Here is a 22187-nt window from a genome sequence, read left to right on the forward strand (position 1 = left end):
CAAGATATAAACCCTGTTCTTCAGTAAGAATTTAAAAGTAGAAGTGGTGTTTTGAACAAGTGAAAGACAAAAGGAACAGGACAATCAGTTGTTTTTTTTCTTTTAAATTTTATTACACTCATCCTTCACAAATAGCATTTTTGTTCTCAATTAAATTTATTAGGTTAAAATCAAGGAGAATAAGAATATGTGCAATTTGAAATATAAGAAGATTTCAAAGATCTATTTGCAATGTAAATATTTGCTATAAAATCCTTCTTAAAGTTTGTATGGGTGAAAAATGTTTCTAACTTCTTAGTAGCTTTCTTAGTAGCATGTGATACTTGAGTCAAAAATAGAGCCTTGTTTTAAAGTCATCAAAAAGGCAAAAGTTTGTATCCATAATTTCTGTGACTTGAGCCTTCACTTTGAAGATGAGCAGTCCCATGCTGAGACCTGGCCAGTCTTTCTGCTGTTGGACATAGAAAGATGGACTTTTGAGCTGTGTGATTTTCACATGAATAGAGAATGAGCATTTTCTGATATGTGATTATTGAGTTTTGTTAAAATAGTTGTCTTGATTCTGAGTGAGCCCTGGCTTAAAGGCATTTGTTTTTTAAAGTCTGCATCAGGCCCCTGACATGTAATGAGCCAGTGATGCTCTGGATCTCTATCCTTTTCATGTCTAGAATTCTCTTGTCTAGTTCAGAATAGGGGAGGTAATGGAGGCAGATTAGCCGTTGTTGGGTCTTTGCTCTGTATGCACAAGGCACTGTGTTCTTCATTATATACAGTTGAAAGAACTCATCCCTGGCAATTGTTACAGGACTTTGGGTCCCTCTGATCTGGATAATTTAGTCCCTTAAAGTTTTTTTTTTTTTGGTTCATACCCGGCAGTGCTCAGGGGTTACTCCTGGCTGTCTGCTCAGAATTAGCTCCTGGCAGGCACGGGGGACCATATGGGACACCGGGATTTGAACCAACCACCTTAGGTCCTGGATCGGCTGCTTGCAAGGCAAATACCGCTATGCTATCTCTCTGGGCCCAGTCCCTTAAAGTTTTAATTAGTCACCTATAAACTGTGATTAAATTGATGAGTATGTTTGGTGTTTAGTGAGTGTAAGTGGTGCTCAGAATTCTGCAATTTATGAACCTTTTTTGCAGTATAATTGTTCTGAACCATTCCTCTGATCATATTCTTCTCATTCTTTGTTTATAGAGTGAGGGACTTTTAGTGCTTCATGTGTATACATATAGCACGTTAATTCAAATCCACACTTCCCTTAGATGCTGTATGAGAACCTCTGAGTAGTCCTGCCTTCCTTGACTCTTCTTTCCTGCCTTTATTGCTGTGGAAAATGGGTATCAATAGTGTTCAAAATGCTTCTGAATTTTGAATTCCATAAGGTTACAACTTTTCATTCCCTGCAGCTTCTGCATTACCTGCCATGTTACCTGCATATTTTGCTCCTGTCCTTCCCACCTCCAATCTTCTGCTCTGGGAACCTAGCCCCAAAGAAGCTTTCCTATTTCCCTCTAAATTGGAAATGTCATCCTCTCTGCAATATCAGCCCTCTCTTTGTAGCTTAGTAAGGACTTTGAGTTCAAGTCATTAAAAAAAAAAAAACACAGCAAATTATGACATAGTATTTCTGTTAATTGGACATGAATGTTTTATCAGTGTGTTTCCAAACATTTTCCAGGAAGAATGGAAGCAAAATTGTTTGTCCCCCTGCCCTAGGAGTTTATGGTGGTTGCTGTTCTGTCCTTTGGCAAATGAATCACTAAATATGTTTAGTTAACTGGTCCATGACTTTCTATAAACATTTCTGTGTATCCCAGTGTTTAATAACCGATTAGGTCATTAAGAGAACACATGGCCAGAAATGAAAACACCACACAAAGAGTGAATTTTAGAGCTGGGTGAAGTCAAATTGATTCTAGTGAAATATTCCTGTGCTCTGAATAAGCCAGAGTCTTGGATAAAATGGTGTTCTGAAAAAGGTGTTCAAAAGGCTACTCTGAGTGGCTGTTTTTTTCTGTGGCTTCCTTGTAAACACATGACACTTTGTACTTTTCATGTGTTCCCTTAGGTCCCACTGCTTCTTTCAGGTGTGTGTTTTGTGGTTTGGGCAATAGCTGGTAAGTGAAGTGCACAGGGTTTACTTTGGCTCTTTGCTCAGGCATCACTCCTGGTGGTGCTTTGGGGACTCTAGTTGGTGCTAGAAAATGATACTTTATTTGGAAGAATATAAATAAGAACAGCAGCAGTAATAATAAGGGCCAACTCTCATATAACATTTACTATGTGACAGAAACTTTTCAAGTGCATGAGTGCTCAAAATAATGCCACGAAGCAGGGAATTTTGTTCTCGTCACTAAAGCACAGAGTGTAAGTAATTTAATTAAGATCACATAGTCAGTAAGTGGTAGACCTGGCTTTTAAGTTTAGTCAGCCTGATTCTTGTATACAATTTAAGATTTGTTGTCTTTGACTTCTTTCCTATAGTCTTATAGTGTGGCACTGGATCACTTTTTATTTCTGGGGAAACTATTTAATGACAAGAAGAATAAATCAAATTTATTCTAGTAAATTTCTAGTAAATTGTTAGCAGTTAGCAATTTAGTAAAAATTTTTAGTAAATTTCCAAGCGAATAGAGAATTATTAAAAAGCATTTAAGAAACACAGGAAAGGTGTGGAACCTCTGTTTTCTGAGGCCACTGCTGACCCAAAGAACAATCTAGTGGAGGGATCCATGCAGAATAAGTGATTTTTAAAATGTCCCAGGAGAGGTAAAGACCACTTGATTTCTAGTTACTTTGGGGCTTCTTCCTTAAAGAAGGGAGGCTTAAGAATGTAAGTAGGCACTCAGTGTTCTGGGAGATAGGTGGAAGGAGAGAGGCCTTTAAGCCAAGTTTTAAAGTAGACTCTAACAGTCTCAGGTCCACATGACTTCAAAGCCACCACAGCTCCATTTAGCTTCTGTGAATAAAGTGATCTAGTCATGTGGCTACAAAACATAGTAAAGACTCTTTTCTCCTTCAAGGGAAGAGCTGGTATGTTAAAAGAACAAAGCAGATATGGCCCTCAAGTACAAAATCTGTCCTGAGATATAATTATGTAATTACAGCAATTATAGTCTGGCATTTTCCAGGAAAAAAAAATCTCATCCATATTTTATCTGAGCTGCACCCATTCTCAGTTTTAGTGCTTCATGGCCTTCTAACTTTTCAGGCTCGGTTTTTTTTTTTTTTTTTCACTTTAGTCTGAGTTAATAGTGTTTCTCTAATTTCTTTGTTCTTGAGCTTGCTCTTTGCTTTACTTAATGAATTCCCCTTAACCCCCACCACCCAGTGGCTTCCTTGATTGATTTATTTACTCACTTTACAATCAGTTATGTTTTGTTTTGTTTTGTTTTATGGATCATGTCTGGTAGTGCTCAGGGCTTACTACTGGCTCTGTGCTCAGGAATCATAGGTGGTACTGGGAATTAAACCTGGGCCACTGTGGACAAGACAGATTCCTTATCCCCCTGTACTATCCTCTGTCCCTCAACTTCATTTATATTGAGGTATCATTGTCTATAGTAGTTCTGCGATTATTGTTTTGTCATTGCATTATTGATTTATCAGACCTTGAACCCACCATCATGTCAGGATACCTCCACCACTGCCCCAAGACCTCTTTCCTCAGCCTCTGAAACCTCAGTTCCTATTGACCATGTCTTTGGATTTTTTTTTCCATTAGGGATCTCATCCATAAAGGATCCCATTTTTCTCATGACTGAATAGTATTCTGTAGTGTTTATATGCCAACAAATTAATTTTTAAAATTAAAAAAAAATTATATATGGAGGAATTCTTAACCCTAACCCTAACCCTAGCAGTGCACAGGAGTTATTTCTGGCTCTGTGTTTATTTGTGTGACCCTTAGCAGGGCTCAGGAGATCATATATGGTGTCAGGAATTGGAACCAGGGTTGCAGCTGACCTTATGTCCTGTACTGTTCTCTCTGGCTCCAACTAAGCTGTCTTTATTCACTCTCTCTTGAGAGGCATGCAGTTATTTCCAGATCTTGGCTAGTGAAAATAATGATAGATTCAATTGATACCTATCTTGGTCTTTTAGCATGTTGTTCTCTCATCTCCTCAGATTCAGCCATAAACTCATTCCATTTTGGCAGACTGGAAGGATAGTTGCAGTGGACTCCATATTTTCTCTTTGCCAAACTAGGCTGAGTCAATATAGAAGACACTGCCTTTTCTTCCCACCATCTTTTCTCCTTACTGGCACCATTTAAGATTCTTTTCAAGTTGTATGTCTACAAGTCTACTGCACAGAATAGGTAGGACATAATCTGCAGCTCAATTTTCTACCCATATCAGCATCTCCACCAATCTTTGATGGAGATAACCTTACCTTCACTGCTCTGTTAGCTTTATTCTCGACATCTGTTCCCCCATTTTGCCCCAGCAACAGCTGAAGTCACATCCACACTCTGTACTCTCACCTTTCCTTTTGCTTTAAATGTAATTTCAAAGCTCATTTTTTTTTCATTGGGAACTCAGAAGAAAAAAATGTGTTCCGGTTATGACCCAGGGTGAGGTTTTCTGTCATGTTTCTACATTTCTGGAGCGTTTGCACCTGACAGGAATTGATTTAAGAAAACAAAAGAACAGGAAAGAGCCTAGGCACATGTTGTTTGGCCCAGACAGAATTTGCTAGCTCTGGTCTTAGAGCAAAACCATCTACATGAAATCGAGTGAGCTGGTCAATATTTTTCCTTCAAATGTTATTTGTCAGAAATGGATATTAAAAGTAGGAATGTCATTGGGAATGACAAGCATCTTTAAAGCTGAGTAGTAAATCATGACTTGAATTAATACTTAAAGGGTTTTCTTCAGTTGTAATATTAAAACACTTTTAAAAAAGAATCAGTTTGAGACATAGGAAAAGCAGAAGTTTTGGAGAACTGTGCTTCCTCCTTTAGTGTAAGAGTGATGATGGGGCTAGGAACTAGAGCTGCTATGGGGGAGGGAGTAGAGACGATCAAAAAATGGTTTCTTCTAATTGGTATTTTTTCCCTACCACCCTCCCTGCCCTCTTCCTTTGCCCCCTTCATTCCTTTTTTTCTCTTCTTTTTCTCTATTAGTCTCTTCCTGCTTTTTCTGGGTTAGTTCTTGCCTTTGTTGGTGGTGATGGTGAAGTCACTCTAGTTGGGGGCCATTATTGTATTTTCAGAGGTTATAAGAGAGGGTATAAGAGCCAGGCTTGAATTCAGGGACTCCTGTGTGCATAGCAATTGCTTCCCTCTTCAGGCTACTGCCCCGAATAGAAGGACATGTAGAGTGCTTATATTTCTTATTTCACTCCATTGCTGATGAATAATTTCAAACTTTCTTTGCAACTTGGAAAAACATACAGTACCATGATCCAAAGAAGCTGCATATGGGCACCTGGAATCCAGCTGTGGTCTCCCATGTTCTCTGCCTCAAGGAGACATATGCTTGGGTGCAGTGGACATAAATCAATGCTTAACTGCTTCAGAGATATTCTAAAAATTATTTCCTAAAAAGTTATTTTTTTCTTTTGCAAGCACCCTTGATTATTTACATTTTGTTTGTCATATGCTTTCAGCTTTATGATGTAAGAGATTCATAGTTCCCATGTGTAGTAAATAGGGAAAATATTGAGCATTATTTTCTATCTTGAGTTTTATCTTAAGCATATGTATAGAAATGAAAAATTCAGTTGAACAGAGACAGCTTTGTTAAGAGTGTGAGAGAATGTCAACGAATTCTAACTTGAAGTTGCATTCAGATGAGATTTGGAAGGCATGAATAGACAAAGGGCATGATTTTGAGGAAATGAGGTCTAAAGACAGTGGGGTATCCTGTGGTGGGTAGTCAGGATTATAACTGGATCAAAGACATGCAGAAGTGGGAGTTAGAAGCTGGTTGTCCAGGCAGCTGGGTTTGTAACCCTTGGCCATGTTCCCAGTGCTTACTTAGCTTGCTGAATCTGGGAATTTGGAGGAGAGAGAGAGCATTTCCATTGATGGTCTCCCTGTACATAGAGTATATGCCACTCAGAATATTTGACTTTTCAAATGACTTTAAAAGGGAATCGGCTTAAAGAGCTGAAGCATCTGACTAGCCTGTACTGTGTTCTGAGTTTGGTCCTGGAAGCCTCCTGGCCTACTAAGCATCTCCAAGTATAGTCCTGGTGATCCCAGTTCTTTTAAGAATATATGAATAAAACCCTACCACCAAATTTATTAGGTTTGACTAAATTTTATATTTATCACTATAAGAGTCAATCTAGAATTATTTCCAAAAGCACTGGCCATGATGCTCATCTACTTGCAAAATTTCTTTGCATCTCTAAAATTAGTTCTTGATGTGCTTTTTTTTTGGGGGGGGGGGGCACACCCTGTGACACTCAGTGGTTACTCCTGTTTCTGTGCTCAGAAATTGCTCCTGTCTCGGGGAACCATATGGGATGCCAGAGATCGAACCTGCCTCTGCCCTAGGTGAGCTGCATGCAAGGCAAACAACGTCCTACCCCTGTTCTACCACTCCAGCCCCTTGATGTGCTTTTTAAAAAAAAAAAATGTTTTGGGTCATACCCAGCGATGCTCAGGACTCACTCCAGGTTCTGTACTCAGTGATTACTCCCATTGGAGTTCAGGGGAACATATGAGATTCTGTGTATCGAACCAGGAGGGCTGTGTTCAACTTGGATGGGCAAACTCTACGTGCTTGTACTGTTGCTTCAGCTCTTCTTCTGCTTTTTTGATCACTTGAATCTATGTGGAAGAGGTGTAAAATGGGAAGCCCTGGAGGCTGGCTGAGGTCTAAGAGATGACACATTCTCCGATCAGCTCTTGGAGCAGCTGTTCGACTTGTGTTTCACTGCTTTTCATTGGTTAATTCATTGGTTTAAGAACCTCCAGCCTTCACAGCCACCCCCACCTCCACCACAGAGTGGTGCTTAAGTGTTCTCTATGCTTCAGAAGTGTAGATCGACTGTAATGTGCCTTAGAGAGGAAATAGATGTGTTAGACCAGCTGTGTTCAGGCCAGAGTGACAGCATTAATGATTAACATTGTAAATCCAATGAGGTGTTTTTGAGCTGAAACACACATCAACCAAGAGCTGTATTGGTGGGCTGACTAAAGTTTGTGCCTAGGGATTGCAGAGGGATCTCACCTTTGTATTTTCTGCAGTAACAGTGGTTCAATATTTGCTGATGAATTTACAGAGAGAATTTACCATGAGAGTCAGAATCAACAGTACCCAGTTTCTTACAATTTTTGTTTGTTTTAGGGCCACATCTAGTGGTGCTCAAGGATCACTCCTAGAATTGTTGAGCTTTGGACTGTGGTTGGCTACATGCAAGGCAATACATCTCATACCTTTCTCTAACAATTGTAAAGGCAAAGTTTTATTGTAAACACTTTTATTTAAATAGCAGCCAATAGTTCTAGGGTTTCCATAGGAATCCTATGAGAAGTTCTGGATTGTTTCTTAGAGTCAGTCTGTCATGATGATATGGGTCTAAGTTCAGAACATAGTTCTAATCTAATGACAATAGACTTTACCATTTCTGAGACATTTTCATTCCTATATCAAGTGCTTAGTACAGGTACTCCTTATTTCACATATTTTGGAAATATTTGTTTATCTATGGAAATGGCCTCTTTGGAGCAGCCATCATGAGATTTTCCCAAATTCCTACAGCCAGGGTGCCCAGTTCTGAGTACAGTTAGTATAAAAATAGACTACAGAAGAACTTGTCTGTGTGGGGAGCAAGAAGAGCAGCTGCAGATTAATAAATGCTTTTGCATCTCAATTGCTGATGGCCTTCTTTAAGCACACACACTCACAAGAGTTCAGTTTCAAGATGAACATCTACAGGATAAAAATACAAATCCACTTTCAGAATTCCTTAATTTAAGGAAATTTAAGGGAGTAAGTCATTTAACTTTTATATTCCCTTTGGCTTATATTTTGCAGCTTCCCCTCCCCAATACCACAATGAAAAAAAAAAATAGAACACAAACAGACCAGTCCTGTTTTCTGTTTTGAGGAAATGATTTTGCTAGGCTATTCGGTTAGACAATGAATTAAAGAGTTAGAACTTCCGGGATGGACTTTCTGGAAGGAAATGTGAGAACTCAAATCCAAGTTCAGCTGCCACAGAATACTGGTAAAGTTAATTTGACTTTTGAATCCCTGGTAACTTTGAGGAGATAAAGTGCCCAACTTACCACTGTCAGAAATATATCTTTATTTTATTTTTTTGTGGATTTGGGATGAATCCACAAAAAATTCGGGATGAATGTCAGCCAAACATTGCTGATATTGCTCAGGGCTTACTTCTGACTCTGCACTAAGGGATCACTCCTTTTAAGAGACCATATGTGATTCCAGGGATTGAATATTGGTTGACTTATGTAAGGCAAGCACCTTATCTGCTGTACTGTCTCTGGCTATGAAATATATCTTTTTAAGTGTGGATAAAATTCATAAAAGTTAAACACCTTTCTCATTTTAAAAGTAATTCTGTAGTGTTAAGTGCGTTTATTTTGTGCAATCTTTAGAATTTTATTTCTGCAAAAGATGGAACTTCATTTCCTGTAAATACTAACTTGCTATTCTTTCTGTTCTCACTCCCTGTCTCCTCTTGCTTTTATTCTAATCACCATTCTTTCTGTCACTGTAAATTTGACTTCTCTATTTCTTCTTAGTAGTGGAATCTTACACTACCTGTCTTTTTTAGTAACTGGATTATTTTCATAGAATAATATTTTAAAGTTCAGCTAAGTGACAGTATGTGTCAGAATTTTCTATATTTTTTTCTTTTTTATTGTAGCTAGAGGAAACCCCTGGTAGTAACCAGGGGTTACACCTGGCTCTGTACTCAGGATCACTCCTGTCAGGCTTGAGGGATTATATGGGTGCTGAGGATCTAATCCTGAATGGCCTTGTGTAAAACAAGCTTCCTACTCACTGTACTATTATTCCAACATCTTTTAAGACTTAATAATCTGGATGGATATACATGTACTCCCTTTTGTTTATTATTTGTCCATTGATAGATTTTGGGTTGCTTCTACTGTTCAATGATTGTTAATAATGCTGCTTTGAACATAGAGTTTTATGTGCTTGAAATTCATATGTCTGCCTTTGAAGATATAGCTATTTAACTTTTCTTTGTCTTATAGCAGAATAATAATATAATTATCAGAAACATGTTTTTTAATTCTTCTACCATCCTAAGAGTTTTCTTTACGTTGTGTTGATATTTGTTGATGCACAGACTTATTTTTGCCTTTGATGTATGATTTATGAGATTTTTAGCCTTCTGTTTCCTGTAATTTTGCCTTTTTCCAAGAAAAAATAGGCTAAAAATAAAATAGAATAAAATAGCCTTATTTACATGTTGAAGTTTGTTCTTGCCTTAGAACTCTTAAAGTTCTATTAAATTAGAACTCAGTTAATTTTGTTGGCGTTTGTTTCTCCCAAGAGGTGTTCCTGAAGCTTTGGAGTCTCTCCCAGTGATCCTTGGCCAGCTGGGCTGGAGGTTCAATGCAAGGGTACAGGATGTAATGCTGTTGGATTTCTAAATTAACAAAGATTCCCTGGATCAACAGACTGCTCTCGCCTCCAGGTCTACACCTGGTCATGTGGTTTCAGGCACTGGCATTATAAAATGTAGGACTGAACTGGAGTTGAGTATGTGCAAACCATGTGCCTTAATCACTATCTTTCTAACCTTTAATTGATTATTAGATGAACAAATCAGTGCACATGAAGTTAATCTATTGTTTATCATAGAGATAAACATGCAGATTAGAAAACATTTGGGTAAGTTTTTAGTTCTGCTTCTTTGCTAACCTTACTCTTTCAAATGCATGAACATTTCATTTTAAATCTCCACAGGTTAACCTTTAGTAGAACAAAAGGGAATTTGAGAAAATGTGCCTCACTGTTAAATGGTTCATTGTATGATGCGTTAAATGTTATTCCTTTAAAAGAAATAAATTCTTTTTTTTGTTTCCACACTGGAGCATTGCTTGTGTGATATTTTGCCTGAATGATGTTCCAGGAGTCACAATGTCTACCCTGTCAAACTTTATAATATAAAAATGTAAACATTTTTTAATATATTTTATTTAAACACCTTGATTACATACATGATTGTATTTGGGTTTCAGTCATGTAAAGAACACCACCCATCACCAGTGAAACGTTCCCATCACCAATGTCCCAAATCTTCCTCCTCCCCAGCAGACTCCCGCCTGTACTCTAGACAGGCTTTCCATTTCCCTCATTATTAGGACAGTTCAAAATATAGTTACTTCTCTAACTAAACTCATCACTCTTTGTGGTGAGCTTCCTGAGGTGAGCTGGAACTTCCAGCTCTTTTCTCTTTTGTGTCTGAAAATTATTATTGTGAGAATGTCATTCATTTTTCTTAAAACCCATAGATGAAACCATTCTGCGTTTCTCTCTCTCTCTCTCTCTTTCTCTCTCTCTGACTTACTTCACTCAGCATAATAGATTCCGTGTACATCCATGTATAGGAAAATTTCATGACTTCATCTCTTCTGACAGCTGCATAATATTCCATTGTGTATATGTACCACAGTTTCTTTAGCCATTCGTCTGTTGTGGGGCATCTTGGTTGTTTCCAGAGTCTTGCTATGGTAAATACTGTTGCAATGAATATAGGTGTAAAGAAGGGGTTTTTATATTGTATTTTTGTGTTCCTAGGGTATATTCCTAGGAGTGGTATAGCTGGATCGTATGGGAGCTCGATTTCCAGTTTTTGGAGGAGTCTCCATATCGTTTTCCATAAAGGTTGGACTAGACGACATTCCCACCAGCAGTGGATAAAAGTTCCTTTCTCTCCACATCCCCGCCAACACTGTTTATTCTCATTCTTTGTGATGTGTCCCATTCTCTGTAGTGTGAGGTGATACCTCATCGTTGTTTTGATTTGCATCTCCCTGATGATTAGTGATGTGGAGCATTTTTTCATGTGTCTTTTGGCCATTTTTATTTCTTCTTTGTCAAAGTGTCTGTTCATTTCTTCTCCCCATTTCTTGATGGGATTAGATGTTTTTTCTTGTAAAGTTCTGTCAGTGCCTTGTATATTTTGGAGATTAGCCCCTTATCTGATGGGTATTGGGTGAATAGTTTCTCCCACTCAGTGGGTGACTTTTGTATCCTGGGCACTATTTTCTTTGAGGTGCAGAAGCTTCTAAGCTTAATATATTCCCATCTGTTAATCTCTGCTTTCACTTGCTTAGAGAGTCCAGTTTCCTCCTTGAATAAGCCTGTAGTCTCAATGTCCTGGAGTGTTTTGCCTATGTGCTGTTCTATATATCTTATGGTTTCGGTCTGATATCGAGGTCTTTAATCCATTTGGTTTTTATCTTCGTACATGATGTTAGCTGGGAGTCTAAGTTCAATTTTTTGCAAGTAGTTAGCCAGTTGTGCCAACACCACTTGTTGAAGAGGCTTTCTTTGCTCCATATAGGATTTCTTGCTCTTTTATCAAAAATTAGGTGATTGTATGTCTGGGGAACATTCTCTGTGTATTCAAGCCTATTCCACTGATCTGAGGGCCTGTCCTTATTCCAATAACCATGCTATTTTGATAACTATTGCTTTGTAGTACAGTTTAAAGTTGGGGAAAGTAATGCCTCCCATATTCTTTTACCTATTATTGCTTTAGCTTTTCTAGGGTGTTTATTGTTCCAAACGAATTTCAAAAGTGCCTGATCCATTTCTTTGAAGAATGTCATGGGTATCTTTTTAGGGATCGCATTAAATCTGTATAATGCCTTGGGGAGTATTGCCATTTTGATGATGTTAATCCTGCCAATCCATGAGCAGGGTATGTGTTTCCATTTCCGCGTGTCCTCTCTTATTTCTTGGAGCAGAGTTTTATAGTTTTCTTTGTATAGGTCCTTCACATTTTTAGTCAAGTTGATTCCAAGATATTTGAGTTTGTGTGGCACTATTGGGAATGCGGTTGCTTTCTTAATGTCCATTTCTTCCTTATTACTATTGGTGTATAGAAAGGCAATTGATTTTTGTGTGTTAATTTTGTATCCTGCCACCTTGCTATATGAGTCTATTGTTTCTAGAAGCTTTTTGGTAGAGTCTTTAGGGTTTTCTAAGTAGAGTATCATGTCATCTGGAAACAGAGAGAGCTTGACTTCTTCCTTTCCTATCTGGATTCCCTTGATATCTTTTTCTTGCCTAATCACTATAGCAAGTACTTCCAGTGCTATGTTGAATGGGAGTGGTGAGAGAGGACAGCTTTGTCTTGTGCCAGAATTTAGAGGGAAGGCTTTTAGTTTTTCTCCATTGAGGATAATATTTGCCACTGGCTTGTGGTAGATGGCCTTCACTATATTGAGAAAAGTTCCTTCCATTTCCATATTGCTGAGAATTTTGATCAAGAATGGGTGTTGGACATTATCAAATGCTTTCTCTGCATCTATTGATATGATCATGTGGTTTTTATTTTTCTTGTTGTTGATGTTGTGTATTACATTGATAGATTTACGGATGTTAAACCATCCTTGCAATCCTGGGATGAAACCTACTTGATCATAGTGGATGATCTTCTTAATGAGGCATTGAATCCTATTTGCCAGGATTTTGTTGAGGATCTTTGCATATGCATTCATCAGCGATATTGGTCTGTAATTTTCTTTTTTGGTAGCATCTCTGTCTGGTTTAGGTATCATGGTGATGTTGGCTTCATAAAAGCTATTTGGAAGTGTTTCTGTTTGTTCAATTTCATGAAAGAGTCTTGCCAGGATTGGTAGTAGTTCCTCTTGGAAAGTTTGAATGAATTCATTAGTGTATCCATCTGGGCCTGGGCTTTTGTTTTTGGGCAGATATTTGATTACCGTTTTAATTTCATCAATGGTGATGGGGGTGTTTAGATATGCTACATCCTCTTCCTTCAACTGTGGAAGATTATAAGAGTCCAAGAATTTATCCATTTCTTCCAGGTTCTCATTTTTAGTGGCGTAGAGTTTCTCAAAGTAGTTTCTGATTACCCTTTGAATCTCTGTCATATTAGTAGTGATCTCTCCTTATCATTCCTAATACGAGTTATCAAGTTTCTCTCTCTCTTTCTTTTTTAGGTTTGCAGTGGTCTATCAATCTTGTTTATTTTTTCAAAGAACCAACTTCTACTTTCGTTGATCTTTTGGATGATTTTTCTTGGTTTCCACTTCATTGATTTGTGCTCTCAGCTTTGTTATTTCCTTCTGTCTCCCTATTTTTGGGTCCTTTTGTTGAGCGTAGTTTCGTGGATTTTCCCAGCCTGATGTCACAAACAGGGGACCCGGTTTCTGCAATGCCTAGCCGGTTTTCATGTTATGAAGTCCCACTCTGGAATTGGCCTCTGGGAGAGCGAGTTTCCTGGAGCCTCTTTTCAGCCCACTCCCAAGAGGTTCACACAACAGGATAGTAGACACACACAGGCAGCACTCACAGTTTTTTACAGTCGGCCCCCACTGGGCAGCCGTAGTTTCGTGGATTTTCCCAGCCTGATGTCACAAACAGGGGACCCGGTTTCTGTAATGCCTAGCCAGTTTTCATGTTATGTAGTCCCGCCCTGGAATTGGCTTCTGGGAGAGCGAGTTTCCTGGAGCCTCTTTTCAGCCCACTCCCAAGAGGTTCACACAACAGGATAGTTGAGAGATACACACAGGCAGCACTCAGTTTTTCACAGTCGGGCCCCACTGGGCAGGCGTAGTTTCGTGGATTTTTCCAGTCTGACATCACAAACAGGGGATCCGGCTTCTGCAAATCATAGCCGGTTTTCACATTATGGAGTCCCACCCTGGAATTGGCCTCTGAAGAGCGAGTTTTCTGGAGCCTCTTTTCGGCCCACTTCCAAGAGGTTCAAGCAACAGGATAGTAGACAGACACACACAGGCAGCACTCAGTTTTTCACTGTCTTTTTATTATTTCTTAATGAAAAGGATTGCTTTTGAACCCCCAATATTTAGGCTAAATTTTTTATATATAAATACTTTATTTAAGTACCATGGTTACAAAATTATTCATAGTTGAATTTTAGTCATAGAATATACACCACACTTCACTGTTGCACATTTTTCATTGCCAATGTCCCCAGTTTCTTTCCGCCAGTGTCCCCAGTTTCTTTCCTACCTTTACTCCCTGCCTGCCTCTAGGGCAGGCATTTACTTCTCTCTGTCTCTCCTTTCTTTTTTGATACTGTGGTTTGCACTATTTCTAATGCAGGGGTACAATACATATCACTGTATCTCCTTTCAGCACCCAGTTCTTGTCAAGAGTGATCATTTCCCACTATTATTGTCACAGTGAACCGCTCGCTACCCTAACTGTATTCACCATTCTTTGCAGCAAGCTTCTTACCATAGATTGGCCCTCCTGATCCTTATCTTTATTGTCTCTGGATATTATTACCATACTATTACTTTTCTTACTTCCCACAAATGAGTGAGATTAATTTCTTTCTACTCCTCTCCTTCTGACTCTTTTCATTCAGCATAATAATCTCCATATCTTTTTATGTATAAACAAGCTTTATTACTTCATTTTTCCTAATAGTTTCATAGTATTCCATTGTGTAGATGTACCGCAGTTTCAAGCCCTTCATCTGTTCTCAGGCAATTGGGTTCTTTCTAGATTCTGACTATTGTAAATAATGCTGGGCTGAACATAAGAGTACAGAGGGCTTTACTGCATGGTGTTTTTGAGTTCTTAGGGTATATCTCTAGAAGTGGTATTCCTGGATCATATAGAAGCTCGTTTTCTATTTTTAAGCAATATTCATATTGTTTTCCAAAAAAGGCTGAACTCATCCATATATTCTCACCAGCAGTGAATGAAAGTCCCTTTCTCCCCATATCTGCACCAGCACTAGTTAGTCTTATTCTTTATGATGTGTGTCAGCCTCTGTGAGATGATTTCTCTTTGTTATTTTATTTGACTCTCCTTGATGATTAGTGATGTGGAGGATTTTTTCATGTGACTTTTGGCCATCTATATTTCTTCTTTGAGGAAATGCCTGTTTTTTTTTCTCCCCATTTAGGATGGGATTAGATGTTTGTTTCTTCTTGCTAAATTGTTTCAGTGCCTTACATATTTTATATATTAATCCCTTATCTGATGGATGTTGGGTGAATAGTTTACCCCATTCTGTAGGTAGTTAATGTTTTCTTTGAAGAGCAGAATCTTCTCAGTTTAATGCAATCCAATTTGTTTATTTTTGCTTCCACTTGGAATTGGTGTTTCATCTTTGAAGATCCTTTAGCTTCACTGTCATGAAGTGTTTTACCTACTTTTTCTTTTATGGTTTTAGGTTTGATATCAAGGTCTTTAATCCATTTTGATTTATCTGAGTTTTGATTTATCTGAGTTCACTTTTTGCATGTAGTTGAACAGTTTTCTCAATATGACTGTTGAAGAGGCTTTCCTTGCTTCACTTTGTATTTCTTGCCCCTTTATTAGATATTATTTGATAATAAACTTGAGGATCCACCTAAGACTATTCAAGTCTATTGCATTGATCTGAGGGTCTGTCTTTATTTCATTACAATGCTGTTTTATTAACTACTGCTTTATAGTACAGTTTAAAGTTGGGAAAAGTGAGGCCTCTCTTTTTCTTTTTCTGAGGATTGCTTTAGCTCTAATGAATTTCAAGAGTGTTTGATCTCCTTTTTTGAAAAATGTCATAGGTATTCTTATAGGGATTGCATTAAATTTGTACAATGCTTTGGGAAGTATTGCCATTTTAATGATGTTAATCCTCCCAATCCATGAGCAGGGTATATGTCTCCATCTCCTTGTGTTTTTTTTTTTGTTTTGTTTTGTTTTGTTTTTTTACTGTTTGAAGCAGTGTTTTGTGCTTTTCTCTGTATAGGTCTTAGTTAATTTGACTTCAGGGTACTTGATATTCTGAGGAAAAATTGTAAATGGGATTGCTTTTAGTGTCTTTTTCTTCCCTTTCATTATTTTTATGTAGAAAAGCTATGAATTTTTATTTATAATTATTTAGCCTGACAGTTTACTATAAAGACCTATTGTTTCTAGAAGCTTTTTGGTACAATCTTTAGGATTTTCTTAATATCATCTAGACTGAAATTTTGCATGATCAGAGACCATTGTTCAGTATTAAAGGGGAAACAAATTTAAGTAAATATTCTCTTTTTTAATATATTTTATTTTATTTAAACACCTTGATTACATACATGATTGTGTTTGGGTTTCAGTCATGTAAAGAACACCACCCATCACCAGTGCAATATTTCCATCACCAATGTCCCAAATGTCCCTCCTCCCCACCCAACCCCTGCCTGTACTCTAGACAGGCTTTCTATTTCCCTCATACATTCTCATTATGAGGATAGTTCAAAACGTAATTATTTCTCTAACTAAACTCATCCCTGTTTGTGGTGAGCTTCATGAGGTGAGCTGTAACTTCCAGCTCTTTTCTCTTTTGTGTCTGAAAGTTATTGTTGCAAGAATGTCTTTCATTTTTCTTAAAACCCATAGATGAGTGAGACCATTCTGCATTTTTCTTTCTGTCTCTGACTTATTTCACTCAGCATAATAGATTCCATGTACATCCATGTATAGGAAAATTTCATGACTTCATCTCTCCTGACAGCTGCATAATATTCCATTGTGTATATGTACCACAGTTTCTTTAGCCATTCGTCTGTTGAAGGGCATCTTGGTTGTTTCCAGAGTCTTGCTATGGTAAATAGTGCTGCAATGAATATAGGTGTAAGGAAGGGATTTTTGTATTGTATTTTTGTGTTCCTAGGGTATTTCCTAGTAGTGGTCAAGTAAATATTCTTGATGAATGAATATATAATAAAATATCTGCATTTTAGGTCTCCAACATTTTGGGGAGGGCTGCAAAAAACTGGCAGTGTTCAGGGCTTACTGCTGGCTCTGCCACTCAGCGATCATGTGGGCTTTAGAGGACCATATGGCGTGCCAGTGATTGAATCTGGGTCAACTGCTTTCAAGTCAAGAACTCTATCCACTCTACTGTCTCTCCAGCTTCTATGGTTCCAATTTTTTATAATAATAATTTTTATTTTGACCAAAGTGGATTACATATCTTTCACAGTAATATTTTAGGTACATATTAATCAGGGAAATTCCCACCACCCTGTTTCCAGCTTGCATCCCATATTCCCCACCCTTATCTCCCAGGTTGTTAGTATAAGTGGTCCCCTCTATATCTAGCTTGTTGTAGGTTGGGTATCGATTCTGATGTCGTTGTCTTTGGATTTGGTGCTTAAGTCCAATCATTTTTGTTACTACTTAGTGCTCATACAACTGTTTTGTCTTGGTACTCTCCATTATTTTCCCCTCAATTTGACAGGCGAAACAAGATGGTTCATGTTATATGGTTCTGTTTGAAGAAAAGAAAAGCAATAAAATGGGATAAAAATCAAACAAGCCGAAAATAGGTGGAGTCCTTAGAGGCTCTTCACATCAGTTTGAGAAAAGAAAGGGAAAAAGGAAGGGAAACACTACAACAATACAAAAAGAAAAATCAAACAAAAAATACAATGAACACTATAGCTATAGAGACAAGCACCACATAATAACCATGGTCCTTAAATAAAAACTAAACAGTGCAAAAAAATATGAGAACAACAACAATAACAAAACCAAAACAAAAAAGTAAATAAATAAAAAAAGATTATTTTGTGCTGTTTTCTTTTTTCCTGCATAGGCACAGTAAATATTGGGGAAATTAGAAATTAGAAAGGGAATTCCCTTGGCCTAAGAGATTCAGGGTTTCTCCATCCTGAATGACAGTATACTGTCATGGGGATAACTACAGACTCCTTGCTTGTTCATTTACTCTCCCCTATGTCCTTTTGTGGTGTATGGACGACTTCTGCTCCATCATGGGTGATAAGATGATTTCAATTTTTAAATAAACTTGTGCCTTCTTTCACTTTACTTGATCTAAGAAGAAGAGTCCATCCTTATATGCATCAAAAGAGATGTGGACAATTTACAGATTGCTTCTTTCAGAGTAGCATTGTGTTTCAGGCATGGGTGTGTCTGCTCTCTGAGAGAGTATAAAGCTTCACTGTAGAGAACCAAGGTACTGGGAAACAATCCAGTTTCCTTCTCCTGACCCTGACTCAAGTCTTCCCTGAAATCAGTAGCTGCCCTTCTTACATAACCCTAAGGAATTGTTTCCAATTCCTTCAGAACACTTCTGTGAGCATTTTCACAGATGAATTTCAATTTCAACACTTCTGTGGGCATTTCCACAGAAGTGTTCTGTGATTAGTAAACACGGGTTTAGGGAGGGTTCATGTGTACTATAGAGAAAATAATTGAAGTGAAAAACTATGGATGCTAATTAACACTGAAATACTGTCAATGACTGTGAAACTTATCTACTAGATGATTTAGTCACATGTGTTAGAAAATCTAATTAGTACTGGAAACTGTTCAGCATTTAAAAACTCCTAAATGTACCTCCACCTATTTAATCAATTGTTTTAATACTGACCCTGGTACTATGCAATGAGGTTTTGTTTTGTTGCAGATCTTAATATCTTTATTTTTTAGTTTTAAATAGTAAGAGTAAGCTTTTTAAGTCCAGTGACATAGAGATATTCCAGGGCATACAATTACAATCTCTAAGGTTGTTTATCTTTGCTGCTTGTTGTTGACCTTATCTTTTTTTTTTTTTTTTGGTTTTGGTTTTTGGGCCACACCTGGTGATGCTCAGGGGTTACTCCTGGCTATGCACTCAGAAATTGCTCCTGAACAGCACTCTCCAAACAAGTGGAAGCAGAGATAAACAGATGGAACTATATTAAGCTGAGAAGTTTTTGCACCTCAAAGGAAATAGTGCCTCAATAAAAAAGCCACCCACAGAATGAAAGAAACTATTCACCCAATACCCATCAGACAAGGGACTAATATCAAACATAAACAAGGTGCTGACAGAACTTAATAAGAAAGAAACATACAATCCCATCAAAAATAGAGAGAAGAAATGAACAGACATTTCCTCAAAGATAAAATACAAGTGGCCAAAAGACACATGAAAAAATGCTCCACATCACTTATCATCAGGGAGATGCAAATCAAAACTGCAATTAGGTACCATCTCACACCACAGAGAGTGGCACACATCACAAAAAACAAGAACAATCAGTGCTGGCGGAGATGTGGAGAGAAAGGAACTCTTATTCACTGCTGGTGGGAATGCCCTCTAGTCCAGCCTTTATGGAAAACAATATGGAAATTCCTCAAAAAACTGGAAATTGAGCTCCCATTTGATCCAGTTATTTTACACCTAGGGATATAACCTAGGAACACAAAAATACAAAAAAAAAAATCCCTTCCTCACACCTATATTCATTGCAGCACTAGTGTCTGGAAACAACCTAAATGCCCTTCAAGAGATGAATGACTAAAGAAACTGTGGTACATATACACAATGGAATATTATATAAGCTGTCAGGAGAGATGAAGTCATGACATTTTTCTAAACATGGACGTACATGGACTCTTATTATGCTGAGGGAAATAAGTCAGAAGGAGAGAGATAGACAGAGAATAGTATCATTCATCTATGGTTTTAAGAAAAATTAAAGACGTTACTGTATTAAGGCCCAGAGACAATAGAGTTAAGTGCTGGGAGGGCCAGAAGGACCAGCTCACAATTTGAAGCTCACCACAAAGAGTGGTGAATGCTGTTAGGGAAATAACTACACTGACAACTAGCATGACAGTGTTAAAGAACGAGAGAAGTAGAATGCCTGTTGCAATACAGGAAGGTGTGGGAGAGGAGGGGGAGAATTGGTGGTGGGAATGTTGCACTGGTGAAGCTAGGGGATCGAACAACAGTTTGTCCTAGATTAGTGTGTGCAAGGCAGATGCCCTACTGCTGTGCCACCACTCTGGCCTCGACCTTATCTTTTTTAACAAACACAGGATACCCAATTGGTTTTTATTTTTGACTTAATAAAGTTTTATTTTTCAAAATGTACAGTTGGGACCTGCTCACTCATCTTCCCCAGCAGCTGGGGCATCTCTGTTGTTTGTGTTTCTGGTGTAAATCACTTGAGCTCTGTGCTTGGATATGAGTTTAATGAGTCTGTTACTCAGGAGTTCCTGAAGGGCTTCCCTGGCTAGGGACCCCCTAATCTTCAGCCTTTCAGAAACAACAGCAGGGGTTATGAGCTTACAGTTGGGGACTTTCTTGCAGAACTTGTAATAGATGGCTTAGTCAAACAATACTAGGTTATTGAACTTGTCCCAAACGTTGCCTTTGGACCACTTCTTCTTTTTCACCTTGCCCCGAACTTGTTCACTGGGTGCTTGTCTTTCTTGGCCAACTTTCTGGCATCTTTCTTTTTCTTGTTGTCCTTGGGAGGCATCGTGAAGCTCAGAGGACAGCAGCTACCACAACAGCCCCACTAAGATGTTAGACAAAGGGGCCGGTGCCGATAGCACAGCAGCAGGGATATGCCTTGCACGCAGCTGACCCAAAGCGGAGCTGGGTTCGATCCGTGGCATCCCATATGGTCCTCCAAGCCAGGAGTGGTTCCTGAGCGCATAGCTAGGAGTAACCCCCTGAGCATCAACAGGTGTGGTCCAAAAACAAACAAACAAAATAATAATTCTTTAAGTGAATCACTGTAAGATACACATTTACAAAGTTTTCATGATTGCATTTTAGGCATACGATGTCCAAATACCATCCCTTTACTAGTGCACATTTCCTGCTCCCACTGTTTCTCCTCCCTTCCCCTTCTCCCCTGCCTCCCTATATGGCAGACAGTTGTTCTCTCTCTCTCTCTCTCTCTCTCTCTCTCTCTCTCTCTCTCTCTCTCTCTCTCTCTCTCTCCTCCCCGTGTTTATTTTTAGACACTGTGGTTTGCAATTGTGTTACTAAAAGGGTATCATGCATATCATTTTAGCTCTTCAGCACCTGTTTTCTGTCCAGAATGATCATTTTTAACTATCATTGTTAAAGTGGTCCCTTCTTTACCCTAACTTTCTTCTGTGATTCCAAGGAACCAGGCATTGATCTTGATCAAACTGTCAAAGGCAACAAACACCCCTTTTAGCTGGAGCCCTTCTTTGTGAGGAAAAGATGCCTGAGAGAATGCACACAGATGTAGAACTGTGATGAGTGAAAACTCAGACAGATGAGAAAAACGTTGGACTAAGTCAGAGATAACTAGATGATGGTAACTTTTGCTCCAGAAACTAACCGTTCACTCCTCTGTTAAGAAAGATCATCTGTTCTTCATTTAATTCTCAGCGTACCACAGGCCAGCAAACTATATGGGTCAGCACACTAAAGTCACATGACTATATGGGTCAGCATACTGCAGCCCAGTACTTGCTTGCATCCTGGTGCTTCTAGGTTGAAGTAGAGATCTTTTTACATGTGTGAGAGTGTGGGGAGTCTTCAAGTAAAGTTCAGGAGACCTCCACTGCCAGTACTGGCTCAGTCAGACTAGAGGTTCTGTGAAAAGCACCAAGGATGCAGTGGAGGTATATGAGTCATCCTGATGGTGCTTGGGGGCATTAGAACTTCTAACAGAAAAATTGAGACCATGTGATGCTGGGGATCAAATTGGGTCACTTCAATGTTACTATCTCCCAACTCCTGAAATGGGGCTCTACATTGACACATTCCAACTCTTAGCACTTCTGAGTTTAACAGTTTTCTGCTAAGGAAAGTTGTATTGACATAAAAACACATGTGTCCGGAATGATCTCAGTATTCTTTACAAATAGCCTGAGATTTGGAAGGACGCACCTTAGGTTGCAGTGTGCTTTCCTGGGCTGGGCTCCAAGCTTCCTGACTCTTGAACAATAATATGTTCTTTCCCCGACACATTATTATTTATGGTACAGCAGTCTTGTCCCTTTATCTGGCCACTTCCACTTGGAAACATACTTGTGTCTTGAAGAAAATGTTAGGGAGTCTTTTCTGCTTTATGAGCACCACAAAATATGTGCTGAATATGAGAGAACTGACATCCTCCCAGGTCCCCACCCTCTCATTTTTCTTTATTTTTTAAAAATAATCATAAGCATATTTTCTCTCATGTGCTTATAAATATTTTTCTTGAGAATTCTTGACTGGGATCTCTAAACATCCTAAT

At 38.5% G+C, this 22187-nt stretch overlaps 1 protein-coding gene and 1 pseudogene across 2 annotated transcripts in view; one reads left to right on the top strand and one right to left on the bottom strand.

Annotated features, from left to right (window-relative positions):
• LRCH1 (leucine rich repeats and calponin homology domain containing 1) overlaps positions 1-22187 on the top strand; it is a 238904-nt gene that overhangs the window by 40384 nt on the left and 176333 nt on the right. The window lies entirely within an intron of this gene.
• Positions 20068-20444, bottom strand: LOC126016387 (40S ribosomal protein S25-like; annotated as a pseudogene).

The sequence above is a fragment of the Suncus etruscus genome, chromosome 8 (assembly GCF_024139225.1).
Source record: "Suncus etruscus isolate mSunEtr1 chromosome 8, mSunEtr1.pri.cur, whole genome shotgun sequence".
NCBI classification, from domain to species: domain Eukaryota; kingdom Metazoa; phylum Chordata; class Mammalia; order Eulipotyphla; family Soricidae; genus Suncus; species Suncus etruscus.